We start from the raw sequence: 15485 nt of genomic DNA on the forward strand, positions 1-15485 counted from the left end.
GTTACACTTAAAATTACAAAATTGGTTAATACATAACTAAGTTAGATACCTACAATCATAGCTGGGCACCGTCAATCAAATAGTTAACTTCGTTAATCGCTAATCCGCTACAAAAAAAGTTAGCTTCGTTAAACGTTAAAGCGTTACATTCCGGAAGAATTAACGCAAGTTAACGTTAATCGTTAATCCGTTAATATGACTGGTTAATATTGCATTTTTATATCATTGTGTGAGATCCCCATTGGTAAAATAAGGGTGAGCACTGGGGAAAAGTGCCATAAATTGATTTTACTTGATTTTATCTATAATTTTAACATAAATATAGTAATTTGTTGATATCTTTGAAAAAAAAAAACCTAAATTTCTTACTTGTCTAAACCTGTTAATCGCGTCGCGCGGTAAATAGTAGGCATTGGATTAACGATTAACGGGCTTCTGCATATTAACGGAAGTTAACGGGTCCGTTAACATTTTTAAAAGTTAACTTAATAGTTAATCCGTTAAGCAAAATGTTAACTTCGTTAATTAACGATTAACGGATTAACGAGTTAATGCCCAGCTATGCCTACAATATAATGTCGTTGGTTATGAGGTAGGTACGTAACAAACATTAAAAAACAAACATATTATGTCGAATTTGGAAACTCCTCCTTTTAATGAAGTCGGTTAAAAAAGGTGCACTAGATTCTAAGGCGAAAACTGTAGTTAGGCTGCTTGTTAGCTATTCTACCGTAATGCCGCTAGAAGTAGCGTTACATAATACAGGCAGGTGGACGATTAGATCGAGAACGATAACATCTAGTATGTACAAGGCTGCTGTGGTTTGAGTTTACTAAATTTTGGCTTCGTCCAAAGATTTCTCGAGACTCGATGGTCGAGAGCCTAATGGGGCTGCATTTTAAAGTCCGCATACCTACACGAGTTTTGTTGGAAAGATGCCAGACTTTCAAAAATCTTGATAGGTAACTACCTACATACGTAGGTAGATAATCTCTTCGATTTATTATACCTACATAACTCAAGATGTATCTCTTAAGTTAATTTTATAGAACGTAAAAATGTTCAACGATGAACCTATCTAATACAATATCGTATATAATGTTCGTTACTTTAATTATACTAATATTATAAACAGGTAAATTTTATAAAGTTGTAACGGGTAAATCTATGAAAATACCAATAGAAAACTACGTTATTTACGAGTGTCATAGGCTAAGTTTTATCGCCGTATTTCCATGGGAACGGGAACTAAGCTAGTGAAACCGCAGAGTCTGCTAGTGCTAAGGCAAGTTACCTATAAGTAGAGACTAGAGTCACTCATAAAGATAGGTAGGTACCTATACGTCGTAGATAGTGCTAAAACCTATTGAGTATTATGAGCATATAGGAGAGGGAATATGGACCTTGGACCCACCAGACCACCACGCTGTTCCGATACAGGTAGGAAGGCTTATAAATTCTTTAACCACAAAAAACATATTATGCTAATGGCAATGGCTTTACGTGCTCTTCTAGGTACTGGTGTGAGCAACATCAACTTCCCAACTCTGGGATTATATTTTTTACTTAAATTTTAAATTGTCAAGTGACCGCAAAATATCTCCAGTTTAAATTAATATCCACGTATTTATCAGTGGGCGTTATTAATCATGAAATGATATTTATTTCAGGCGTTCGTTAACGCGGCTAATTGCGGCGTCCCCGTCCTAGCTTCCAACCATAAATTATATCGTAGCACAAGTGATAAGCTTATAGCGGTTGTCTACAAAATTAATTGGTTGATTTCATATTAGCCCTTACTCTAAAAGTGGTATAAATTTAGTTAATATTTAACAATCTCCACCCTCACTAATAAATAATTAGCTAAAATAATGAACCATAGAACCATATTATCAATCAGGTCAGTGTCAGCTGTCAAACACAAATACTTGCACCACAAATCCATTACTTTCGCTTCGGTCGATTAGGGCCTTGCCCGAGCTTAGGGATTGTAAGAAACCACAGGATTCTTGTTTGAATGTTCTCTGATTCCAGAAAATCCAGCCGATTTTCGTCCATTGACTGATTATGACGATAAAAAATAATTATGATTCCTATTCTTAAAATACTGCACTACTGTGATATGTATTTTAATGAAGGGTTAAATGTTTATTTATTAAAGCAAATAAGTACTCCATCGCGGCACCAAAATGTTTTACTTTTATAAACGAAATGTAGAAAAGTACCTACATCTTTTCTATAATTTTAATTGTTATAATAATTCTAATACGGTCTAAATTTGTGGGCTCTGAACTTCCTGTATGACTATATGACGACTTCCTGTATGACAATCAGTTGAAGGTTACACATCGACGTTTCTAATAAGGATAGCGAAGATGCGGAATGCCCTTCCGGCTTCTGTGTTTTCAACACTTATGATTTGTCTACCTTCAAGGCTAGAGTAAAGAGACATTTTCTAGGCAAGCGCGCTCCAACCTATATCTCATCCTTGCTTTCCACCAGGCATGATTGTAGTGAAGCGCAAGTCTATTAAGAATAAAAAAGGTAGGTACGGATGCCCTGACACTAACCACATTGAATAAATCGCTACTGATTATGAATTGTACTACAAACCCTTAAGTTCTCGAGTTGCTGGCGCCATTAGTTTTGTTTCTTGTAGCCAAGTCCGGGTAACTGGGTGTCTCAAGAATTAGTTAATGAACTTGAGCTACCCTACCCGCCTGCATCAACATGGCTTACTGATATATCGTGTGTACCCATATTATTAGCTGGAAATGATAATTTTCTGTACCGTTTATCTGACGAGATATAGTTACTTTGTACCTTTACTTGTTTTATCGCCATAATACAGGGCCAGGTATACCTCATTATAGGAAAGGGGCATGGAACTCACCCACCAACTGGACCCACCATACTACTCTAGTGCGTGTTGACGAGATTAACGTGTTCCCTTGTTATTATTATTATTAATTCGACAACCTCCGTGGCGCAGTGGTATGCGCGGTGGTAAAACCAAGACGGAGCTCCTAGGTTCGAACCCCGGTTGCATTAGCGTATCTAGGATTATTTCCTAATAGAATTACATATCGCTAGCCCAGAATCCTAGGTTGAGCACAGGTCCATTCTAGGGTGGGCACGGAACCTGTTTTCATCTTGGATTGCATCATCACTTACCATCAGGTGAGATTGTCAAGGGCTAACTTGTAAAGAATAAAAAAAACTCAAATTAATACTGAAAAATTTCTTAGAAGAAAGTAAGGCTTAGCTCAATCTAAGCTCAGCATAAAAGCCCGACTCAGTAGTCGAGCTCTGGATCTCAATTTTAAGCTCAGCTTAAAAACCCGAGTCAGGAGTAAACTCAGGACTTCAATTTTTGCGCACAGAACGAAAGTTCTTAAAAGGAATATAGATTTCCTTACTCTTGCCACATTTTTAATGAAATGAAAAAATATAACACAAATAGAATTTTTCAAATATTTACCAATAGTTCCTGAGATTAGCGCGTTAAACCAAATAAACAAACAGCTTTATTTAATTATCTATACTAATCTTAAACTAATAACCTAAAGACCCTAACACCTAACAATTTTTCACGCCGAACATAAGCCACTTCTCACACATGCGTAGTTATCGTAGCGTAGCGATGCGTCAAGGGCTCCCATTTCGGGGCACTTAAAACGGCTTACGAATCCTGCGACTACAATCTATGTGTATAAATCTATGGTACTAATATTATAAGCTGAAAAGTTTGTGAAGAGAACAGTTAAAGTTAGATAAATCTTAAATCTTTTTCAGATTTAAGATGTAAAAAATTAAATATCACGTGTCTCAAACGGTGAAGGAAAACATCGCGAGGAAACCTGCATACAAGAGAATTATCTTAATTCTCTGCGTGTGTGAAGTCTGCCAATCCGTATTGGGCCAGCGTGGTGGACTATTGGCCTAACCCCTCTCATTCTGAGAGGAGACTCAAGCTCAGCAGTGAGCTGAATATGGGTTGATGACGACGACGACGACGACATCTTAAAAAAATCAAGTGACGAAATTGTTCGCATTCTAAAGTAAAAAAAGTTCACGTCAAAAAGTTGTAAAGTTGAGTTTAGTCTAGACTTCACGCGGACGAAGTCCCAGGCGTCCGCTATTATAACTTACCTATTCATTTACCTACGTGGTAAAGGCCTGTGCTATTTACGTTGTCATAAATTATTGAAATTTATTAATAACAGTGCGCTACGCTACGTAGAGGAGTGGGAAGAAAAACAAAACAAATAAAACTTTATTTATTCAAGCTTCCTTTGTTCCGAGGCCTTCGTTTTTCTTCGAAGAGATCGAATATATGAATTATAACCGACAGTGTAAGGAACAACCAATTTAATTTGCTTGTTTAGGTATGACTTTATATAAATATATCTTTGTCAGATCCCTGATAGACAGGACAGACGGAAAGCCCAGGTCTATATTGATAATGTTTTGTGTTGTAATTATTGATCATAAATTTTTTGGGCATGGAGAAGATTTTGGTTAGGGGAGGTGTGTGTAAATGCACTCCAAAAGGATCATTTAAACCTACACCCAAGACCACAAGTCCTAAAACCTGCTCTTGGTATTTCCTCTAATACAAAATGATGGTTTCTTTTTTCTTTTTTTTATTCTTTACAATGTAAGTGATGATGCAGTCAAAGATGAAAGCGGGCTAACTTGTTAGGAGGAGTATGAAAATCCACACTCCATTCGGTTTCTACACGACATCGTACCGGAACGCTAAATCACTTGGCGGTACGTCTTTGCCAGTATGGTACAATCACTGTCGTTGCTACCCTTCACGTTATACTTAGTATTATCAAATGAATACTTTGGGCGCTACAGAAAAGCCTGTGCAAATAAAATAACATACGTAGTACATACAACATTATCTGCTAAATATATATCGATATTGAAAAGATATAATACGTTGTTTTTGAATTTTTGATAACCTCTCTGGCGCAGTTGTTCATGCTGTGGGGTTCGATTACCAACTCGGTCGCTTAAGGATTTTTTATTTTCAAAATTGGCTTGGGTCTGGTCTCGTGGTATGCATATGATTGGGCTAGTTATGCTCTATCGGCAATAACGTACCTCAAAGCTATTTAACGTTCCTGTACGATGCCGCGTTAATACCCTAGGTATGGGTAGAATATACATGTATCTGTTCCAAGTTAACCCGATTCTATCAGACTGCACCGTCACTTACCTATCATTAGTTTACATTAGGGTTGCCAAAATTTGTTAAAAAAATATGGTATTTTCAGATTTAACATGTAAAAAACATAGTCAGTACTTACAGTCACTTTATGAAAATATATAGATTTTTATGAAATAAGCAATGATAATAAGCGGAAGGTAATTTGAAATTTAATAATTTGTTGGCTATTTATTTATATAAAAACTATATTTATTAGCACTTCTTGCATTTTTTAAGATTTTTTGTCTAAAATAAGAGTGTAATTAGTGTGTTAGGTACATGGTTTATACATTTAACTTTAAAATTATTCAAAACCAATCATATGATTTTCCAATCAACCAAATAATTGCTTCTGTCGAAAATTATTGTGAAATATAGGTATTTTTTCGTACTACATATTTCTTCAACAGTATATAGTAAGATGACCCTTTATAGTACAATAGCATGTTTGGCAACCCTAGTTGAGATCGCAGTCAGGTCCTAACTTGTCATTGAATAAAAACAAAATTAAATTCGTAGTAGGTAGCTAAAAGCGAAAAGCTAACTTTGATTCTACATAAATTTAAAAACGAAGGCAGATAGAAGAAATTGTATCAAGCTCACAAAGTTGGAAGGGTGGTAATCGATTATAATGAGGTTACCTGTTTCCCAAGTTACTGGCAACTTCGCCGACGTCAAGATTGGCTTTACACAAAAATATTTACTCTTCACGTTTAATCAAATACAACTTTCGGAGGAAACCGAAGCCTGTATTTATGTTTTCTAACTCGGAAAGGTTAAAGTTTCAGCGAAATTAACGGAAATTCGTTACAGGCGATGTACTCGTAGGAACTTTTGAAAATAACGTTGAGCTCTCTCTTACAAATTTTAAAAACACTTTTATGTATTCATCATCATCATCATCATGAACAGCCGATGGACATCTGCTGAACATAGGCCTCTTGCATGGACTTCCAAACAAAACGGTCTTGAGCCGCGAGCATCCAGCGGCTGCCTGTAAGTTTTAGTATTACTAAACAGAATTCTTATAGAATTACTTGCGCGTCTGTCTGTCCGTCTGTTACAGTGTTTTTTTTTTAACTAAATGTTACGAGTCGGCGTTATCAACCCATATACGGCTCACAGCTGAGCTCGAGTCTCCTCTCAGAATGAGAGGGGTTAGGCCAATAGTCCACCACGCTTGCCCAATGCGGATTGGCAGACTTCACACACGCAGATAATTAAGAAATTCTCTGGCGTGCAGGTTTCCTCACGATATTTTCCTTCACCGTTTGAGACACGCGATATTTAATTTCTTATAATGCACACAACTGAAAAGTTGGAGGTGCATGCCCCGGACCGTATTCGAACCCACACCCTCCGGAATTGGAGGCAGAGGTCATATCCACTGGGCTATCACGTCTCTTCACGTTACGAGTTAGCGTTATGGAATTACAATATAAGATTGCAAAATATCATGATATTATTAAATTCCTCTCACTAGGAGACTCGTCTTCTACTTTTTACAACTTTCAGGCTAATTAATTTCGATTGGTATGGTAGGTGTAGGTGGTAGGTATGTATACTGTGGTATTGGTAGGTGCTGGAATGGCGATCCCGCACTAAAAAGCGCAGTGTTGGTCGACTCCCCAGCAGGTGGACCGACGACATCGAGCGAGTCGCATTGGATGCAGATGGCAGATGGCTGGTATTGTGATGTTTGGAAGTCCCTACAAAAGGTCTATGTCCTGCAGTGGACGTCCATCGGCTGATATGATGATGATGTTGATGAATTTCGATTAAGATTCGATTCGATCAAGAATTTCGAGCTCATCAATTACATTTAAAAATACTACTTATTCATACACACTTACATTAAAAGCGTAGGTATACTAAAAACAAGTTTTTCTTTTTATTTTATTTTACCAACGAAGTAAAGGCGGTGTTTGCATTGACAGACAACGTCAACTGCAACGAACTAGTTTTGTTAACTCAAAAACTTAGATCCGAAAGCTCAGTATTTACCCCAACTCGTGAAGTTGATAGTTTGAGCGAAATGAGCGAACCTCAAAGCAGCAGCCGAGTGGGGTAATTGACACACGCGATTGACTTGTCTGTTTGTTCAGATTAATTGCTTATGTATGAGTAATATGCATGTTTGACGTTGCAGCAATCTGCATCTTGTGCTCTTAGTTAGTGCCAACTAATACAGCTCTTAATTAACCCGCTGGATGTGTGTTAGGTACTGATGATGTGTCGATATAGCTGGATATTACCAAAAATCATCTCTATGATTCTTTAAGGTTTTATATATATCTACTTAATAAGTTAAGAAATGTTATCGCCGTGTAATTCTTTATGGGTTACTTGGGATAGTCGGGGAGAGTGACTTGTGTGGAAAAGGGGAGTGTTTGATATCAGTCAAAGGATCCTTTAACCCTACTCACATCGTTCACAAGTACGTGACTCCACTCAAGGTCATTCTCTGCCATTCTAGGATCTTATTTTGTTTACAGTTTGATTTGTTAATTAAGTTGTCCTGACAAGTGTTGTGAATCATAACCTTTGTTCGACATTAGTTTTCTTATATTTGTAATCACTTTTGAGTCCTATAATAGAAACTTTACTTACGAAAAATAATTTATATATCAGAAAACAACTGTTTCTCAAAAAACAGTTATTTTAATGTGAGTTAGATTTAGCTTGGTTTGGAGTGAAATCATAATACATCATATTATGTTAAATGACGTGATATGTATCTCGAAGAATACAATTTTATAGCAGGCTATTTTGTTCAACTTGAATTTTTTTTACTAAGAAATCATTATAGTCCGGAATCCGTAGTACATTTTGTACAACTGATTACTATCAAGTTAATTTTTCATGTGTAGCATCGTCTCGATGAGACGATCAACTTTTTTAAAATCTGCTTCATAAATCCAGTGATCTATGTGTTTTTGGCTACCGAGACCCTGAGTACGAGCTCTGAGTGTGGAGCATTGAACATTCTTTTCTTGTTAGAAATTTTCAGTAAAATTTCTTAGCCTCAAATACCACCTCTTTGCTTTAATAACGTGATATTACGAAAAACAATTGATTACAGACGAGGCGTTAGTAGTTTTGGTAATGAGTTATCATAAAATAGGTATAGCGGTGAGTACCTACCAGGGCCGCAGTATGCCGCAGGAGCATCGAGAAAACGGTTTCCTCTCTAAAGGGAACAATAAAAAGGATAAAGTATTTCCATTCTAGTGGGACACGGACGATCGGAATGTTATCACGACCGCCAACTGGGAATTATGGAGGCGAATAGAATTCTGTTACCGCTTAGATGTAGGTAATGCCAGTCGACCATAATGCTTCACAAATAATTAAAATTGGAAACTGAATTATAGAGATTTTCTCTCGTATTTTGGAATTTTTAAAGCAATTCTCTTTGTTTTATTTATTACCTAGCGGACACCCGCGATTTCGTCTGCCAGAAAATCAGTGTAAGTTTTCGTTCCTTTTTTATAATGTGAATGGGCAGAAGCATTTGTGAAAGTTTTAAAAAAAGAATCGCGAATTTAAACCTATTCGCTGTCTTGGATCTTATGTTAACTAATCAGCTCGGATGCCTGTGTTTAGATATTGTCTGTTGAAAAAGGCACCGCTCCCAAACGTAACCTTACACTAAACCAATAACCACAACGGTAATAAAGAAATGCTGATTTTCATTGTTACTGATTGCGAGGTTCGCTAATATAAAAGGAACTCGTATATCAAGTGTCCCAATAAAGAAAAATAAGCTGTATTGTAAGGGAAATACAAAGGGGCGGCAACAAATGTCGATCCGATATTTCGGTACAAAGTGGTAAAGACGGGATCGCCATTGTTGCGGATCATTCGCTTCGTAACGTTTCAGATCACGCACTATACTATACGCCGGCAGCGATGAGTGGCTAAGGCTGAGACTCTATACGAAGCGATAATTTTATAGCTTGACCTGTAAATAAATAAACATACACAAATAAAGTAAAACAAAGTATTTGTGGCGCCTCTAATATTATATTTTTGGCAGGCTATATAGAAATACTTAGACGAAATTCATTTATTTAGCTTACTAAAACTAAGCCTCGTCTTGCTTGTAAGTAATGTAAGCCTTTTGCCTATGAATAATGTTAGGTATTGCATTTTTGCAATTCATGGCTTTAATACTGAGCTGTAAGCCCATTAAGTTTAATGTAACAGTATAATAAACTAAAATAGGATAAAATAATAAAATTCATTTTAGTTTCTGACACTTAAATAATTTTATTTCCTGATTTTCTTTTGAACAAATGGTTCTCTCACTGCTAGACTGTAATACTATAAATTCTTTAGGTACACCAATATTAAAGTGCTAAAATTGATAGGTCAATTCAGAGAAATCAATCACTAACATAATGCAAAGATAAAGCTGGCTTCTTTTGATATTTGCAGAGAGCAGTCATTTTTCGCTTCCACAATTAATCTTGGAAGGAAAGATATTAGGGCACCCGGGTACTAAATATGCAAATGATTGAACGATGTCTGTACTTGACAATCTGAAGGTAAAGAATGCAGCGAATCTACAACTGAAGATAAAACATCTTTTAGCAGGGATTCTTCGGTTCAAGCATAGTAGTCATCGATGATAGCAGCAGCAGTAGAAAATTAAATTAGTAAACTAATGACATTTTTGAAAGTGACTTTTTGACATTGGTACTTTTTAAGTGCGTGCAGGACAACCGAATGAGAATCTGTTTACTGGTTTTTGATATTGGCATGAACAGACAGTAAATGAATTTGTTCTATTTTATCGCTTTGTTATGTTTGGAAAATCCATTTAAGAGGTCTATGACCAGCAGTGGACGTCCATCGATTGATATCGATGGTGATGATAATGATGATGATTTTATTTCTTTGGCTAAACCTTAGGCATAAAAAGCCGAATATAAAGCTGAAGCGATAAAATCAGTTTATAATGTATGACTTATGTTTACTTATATGAAAAATATTCAAAAAATATTTATCTATATACATTATATTATAGCGTACGTTGGCACGTTAGCTTTATGAGAAGATTATTATCAATGTGTCGTGTTCAGACTGATGAAATTATACTTTCTGCGTGCCCTCCCTCGAGACGAGGCTCAATCCAAGCACTTCTGCTTCAAAAAATACCTTCATTTGTGAAAGGTCACAACGCATGTCTAGTTGGGAGACTATAGACCTCAAATTGATCCTCGAGACGACTTTTATCTTCTGAAACACCGACGCGTGCTCATGCACGTAAAACATTGAATTGATTCGAGTTTTAGATTACCTATTGCTTCAATATCCCTTAACGTTAAGTGGATTTTTTTTAAATTCTTTTACAAGTCCTTAACTACAATCTCACCTGATGTGTAAGTGTTGATGCAATCTAAGATGGAAGCGGGCTAATTTGATAGGAGTAGGATGAAAATCCCTGTTGGTTTCTACACGGCATCATACCGGAACGCTAAATCGCTTGGCGGTGCGTATTTGGCGGTAGGGTGGTAACTAGCCACGGCCTCCCACCAGCCAGACCTGAACCAATTAAGAAAACCTCAACGGGCCCAGCCGGGGATCGAACCCAGGACCTCCGTCTTGTATATCCACCACGCATACCACTGCGACACGGAGGCCGTCGAATGACTTAAAGTTTTCACAGCTCTTATGCTACTCGTATTATAGTAAAAAGTCCTGTGCACCCACCAGCTTTACCCACACGTTAGGTGCATCCGACGGGTACAAAATAAAAAGTGAGTCTTTTTTAGAATGGAATGAAAATGCACAAAAACACATCATAGGATTTTTAATGTAAACACAAATATTAATCAATTTGATTATAAGTCCTTAAACCACGACGTTATTTTCTTATGATTAGTACTTGAATACAATTAACTTAATCAGTTTTAAAAATACTACTTTAACCTATACTCTTATACACCACTCCTCGTTCAGCCCTACGAATATAAACATTTAAAATCTTTTTTGTTTGTGTTTACGGTCAACCCATATAATACATATTAATCAAACCTAATCACATGGTAGCTACTGTACATTGTTGAGGAGTAACCTTAACTGTTTTTCGTCTCCATCATCACACCCCTAATGACAGTCAAGCAAGACCCATCTAGATGTAAAGTTCTCATCGATACAAATTAATTAAGTCCAAACACAAGGTAACTATTGTAAATCAGTGTGGAGTTCCCTCGTCTGTCCTTCGGCTCCATTATTAGATTAACACCAGACCTTCATTGAATTGTAGTGCTTTAAAAACCTAATGAAAACATTTACAAATGCAATAGTTGCCCCTGCCCCGAAAATTAATAACATTATTATAGTCTGGCAAGTTCGACGATAACACTCCCATGATATGCGGGTGACAGGAAGAAAGACTGCGCGGGTGTGAAATCGTGCGTGCGTGGAATTCTGAAAACGTGCATCAGTCATGGGATTTTTTTCATTCATCGCTACACGCCCCCCAACCCGACATATGGAGTGCGATTCCGCTATTTTATACTCGTCGATACAATATTCGCCCATAACAAGTTTATTAAAATTTGAACTTTCATGGGATGCCAAAAACAAAATGTCACTAACAACGAAGTTTCCATGGAAACCAACTATGTCACACACACTTTACAGAATGTGGGGGCTGTTTTAACCCCCTAACTGTGGTTGGAATTGATGATGACGATCTAGTGACGTAAGAAATCGGGGATTTTTTATACCCATAGTTTTCCGCTCAAGATCACGTGTACCACCTGTTTGTTCCTTCAACAAGTAGTAGGTATAAAACAGAACAGTAAAATTCAAAGCGTTGTTTTATTCATGAGTTATTGTTAATGAAAATAAAATAACTCGTCGTTTCCGATCGTAATCCCTTAAAAGCGCTAAAAGACAAATTATTTCGACCGTGCTGCATATGAATTGGACCGATTTAATTCCAATATCAGTAATGCATTGCATTTGCATCCTATTGGATATTGCGCGAAACTGAAACTTTAAAAGGTAGGTATGCTTTAACGAAATTGGATTAAGAAATGGTTTAAGAGCTCTCTTGCAAGTTGCAATCCGAATATTTTAATATTCAATTTTTTTATTTACGAACTGCTCCGATATATATGTAATGCCGCTGTCTGGGAATTAAAATATTTAGGTAGGTATTTGAAATTGCTTTTTTTGGGGGAGTTTTAAAGAATTTCTGTGCCCAAATTGCTTTCAAATTAATTTGATTAATTTTATGAATCCATCAAACAATTTTGACGGCACTTTAACAATTTTTTTTAGTACGTACCATATGCGGTAGTCCAACACAATTGCATAAGTTTCAAATATTTAGTTTTAATATGAAAATTGAAACAACATACCCCTACAGGTTAATCCTTGAAAACATTGTTAAACTAGGTAAATAAAAGATACTGCAACAGAAACCTCTAATACTTTAGTTCTGAGATGGTTGTGAGGGAATGAACATATCTATATTGACATAATAGGTATGTAATTAACAACAGGATTGTAAGTGATCAAAATTCAAATTCACGTACTTAAAGTTAGAAACTTTTATAGGTAGTGGTAGTGTCTGCGTTTTTGTACAACCTCGACGCAATCAACGAAGGAGTTTTTGTGGAGTTGAAATGAGTTCTTTGGTATCTCCGCACCGATCCGACATCCTAAACTTTAACAGCAAGTCACCGAGCTAAATCATTGTCGCTGGGAAGCTCGTCCGCCATTTTGGACGCCTAATTACTAAACTGTCATGGCGGCAACGCGTGTCCGCATTCCGCACTCCGAGATTTACTACGCGAAAATGCTTTTCTGGTAATTTTAATACTATAAAACTATAAATTTAATCTAAGCTAACTTAAAATAATTCTCAAGAATATTTGCAAAAAAGCACGACCTATTCAGACCTAAGACACATTTCGAATTCTGTGTTAGATTATATACGTACAAAAGAAATATAGGGCAAGTTTCGAGCTTGCTTCAAATATTATTTAACCAAAAATGTCTACAATATTTTGGGAAATATAAACCACGTATGTCAGTTATTTTGAAAGTATTTTTTTTGTTTAATAATCTTAAGCTCCCGTATAGTAAAATCATTTTCATGGTCAAATTAAAAATAATATCTGTTACCAACTTATTAGCAAACACATTGGATATACGTATGTAGCCCAACATTATTTAGGTCTAAACAATATAATAGAAGGGTCAAAATCAATTAAGAGATCCTCGAAGGGTTTAGTTCACAGTTCCTGGTTAACAACACCCTCAAGTTGTTAATTCGCCAAGTTTAAGCACATTAGAGTATAGTAACACCGAATGAGTGGCTAAGATTGATGAGACATTGTACCAAGCAAATTGTCCCAACTTTGGGGACTGTTTGGACTGCCTTATAACAATTGCAACTACTCGTAAATGAAAGCAAAGTTATGAATGTTATAAATCAATAAAAGCAATTTTGTTTAACGAATTGCATCTGTATCCTGATACATTCGGATGACTCAAAACATAATAGGTACAGGACCATTGACCTCTTATGATAAATAGGAGATCGATGTACAGGACTTTCTATTTGTTAAAAAAGGCTTGGTTAAAAAAATCTGTGATTTTATTATGATCATCATCATTATCAACCCATATTTGGCTTACTGCTAAGCTCGAGTCTCCTATCAGAATGAGAGGGATTAAGCCAAATCTGAAATCTGAAACGCTGGCCCAATGCGGATTGGAAGAGAATACGTCGTGAGGAAACCTGCATACCAGAGAATTTTCTTAATTCTTTGCGTGTCAGAAGTCTGCCAATCGGCATTGTTCCAGTGTGGTGGACTATTGGCCTAAACTCTCTCATTCTGAGAGGAGACTCGAGTTCAGTAGTGAGCCGAATAAAACCCCGTGGTCACTGTCATCGCTATGCATTGATACCTCTGATACGTCTTGATAGCAGCAAGAATAACGTCAGTTAAAGATTACCTTATTGAGCTTTCTATCCAAAAATGTTTTCTATGGACAACAGTTTAATCAAAATACATAAATGACATAATAGTGTTCACAAAATCACCGACATCCTCATTTCCCTGCGACGGATATAAATTGCGCATTAGTCGTTGTCTGCCTAATGGGGCTGACTAAACTGAAACTACTGTCAAAGTGTAGTGCGCGATAACTCCCAAACTATTGCGTCGGGAGAATGTGAGCTTCTTCGCGCGCCACGAAACATGCAGGACATGGATACGGCATTTACTGAAATAGAAAATTAGTATGAATCAGTATGATAGCCCAGTGGATTCGGAGGGTGTAGATTTGAATCCGGTCTGGGGCATGCATCTTTAACTTCTCAGTTATGTGCAATTTTAATTAAATATCACTACGTGTCTCAAACGGTAAAGGAAAAGTGTGAGGAAACCTATATACCTGAGAATTTTATTATTTTCCATGTGTGTGATGTATGCCAATCCGCATTAGACCAGTGTGGTGGACTATTACCCTAACCCCTTCATTCTGAGAGGAGACTCGTGCTGAACAGTTAACCGAATAAGGATTGTTGATGATGAAAAAATTCCTTCCTTAATCTTGGTTCGTAATGAGCCTTTAGGGTAGACAGTGCATTCAAAATAAGTTAGAACTAAAGCGCTTATTGACGTACTTGAACCTACTCATAGGTAGGTAGGAGGTTCTCAGTTCCAAGATGTGGCAATATTGATATAGGTAGTGTAAAATAAATTCTCTCGAATTTGGCTGACGCTCTCGGCGCTTCTCGATAATATAGAAAGTTGTCGATGGTAGGACGTCTGCGGGAACAGGTAGTTAAAAATTAATTAAACGGTCAACACCATTACATGGTGCCATCCCCAAAACGAAGTTTAGTCTTCCACAAGTTTCAGTTGTGGGTCGTCAAGTCTTGTTCACTCTCTAATATCGTCCAATCAATTTCTCCTTTTACGATTGCTCTCTTGCCCATTTATTTCCTTCCAAGATTAATCTTGGAAACAAAAGTGTATAAAGAAGTTCAGTTTTTCTGCATGATGGTAGACATGAATTCTCTATTTAATTAAACGGTACCCTATCCATTATTTGACGTATCTCCGCGGTCGCTTGTTAGTACATAGGATATTATAATAATGATGAAATACTTGGCTCGATTACCACTTCGACGTGTAGTAGCTGGGGGCGTTTAGCGACTAATTATACTATATCGCTACAGAGGGTTATAAAATACATGAAGTATAGAAACTAATTACTTACCCATTTA

This window comes from Bicyclus anynana, chromosome 17 (assembly GCF_947172395.1).
Source record: "Bicyclus anynana chromosome 17, ilBicAnyn1.1, whole genome shotgun sequence".
NCBI lineage: Eukaryota > Metazoa > Arthropoda > Insecta > Lepidoptera > Nymphalidae > Bicyclus > Bicyclus anynana.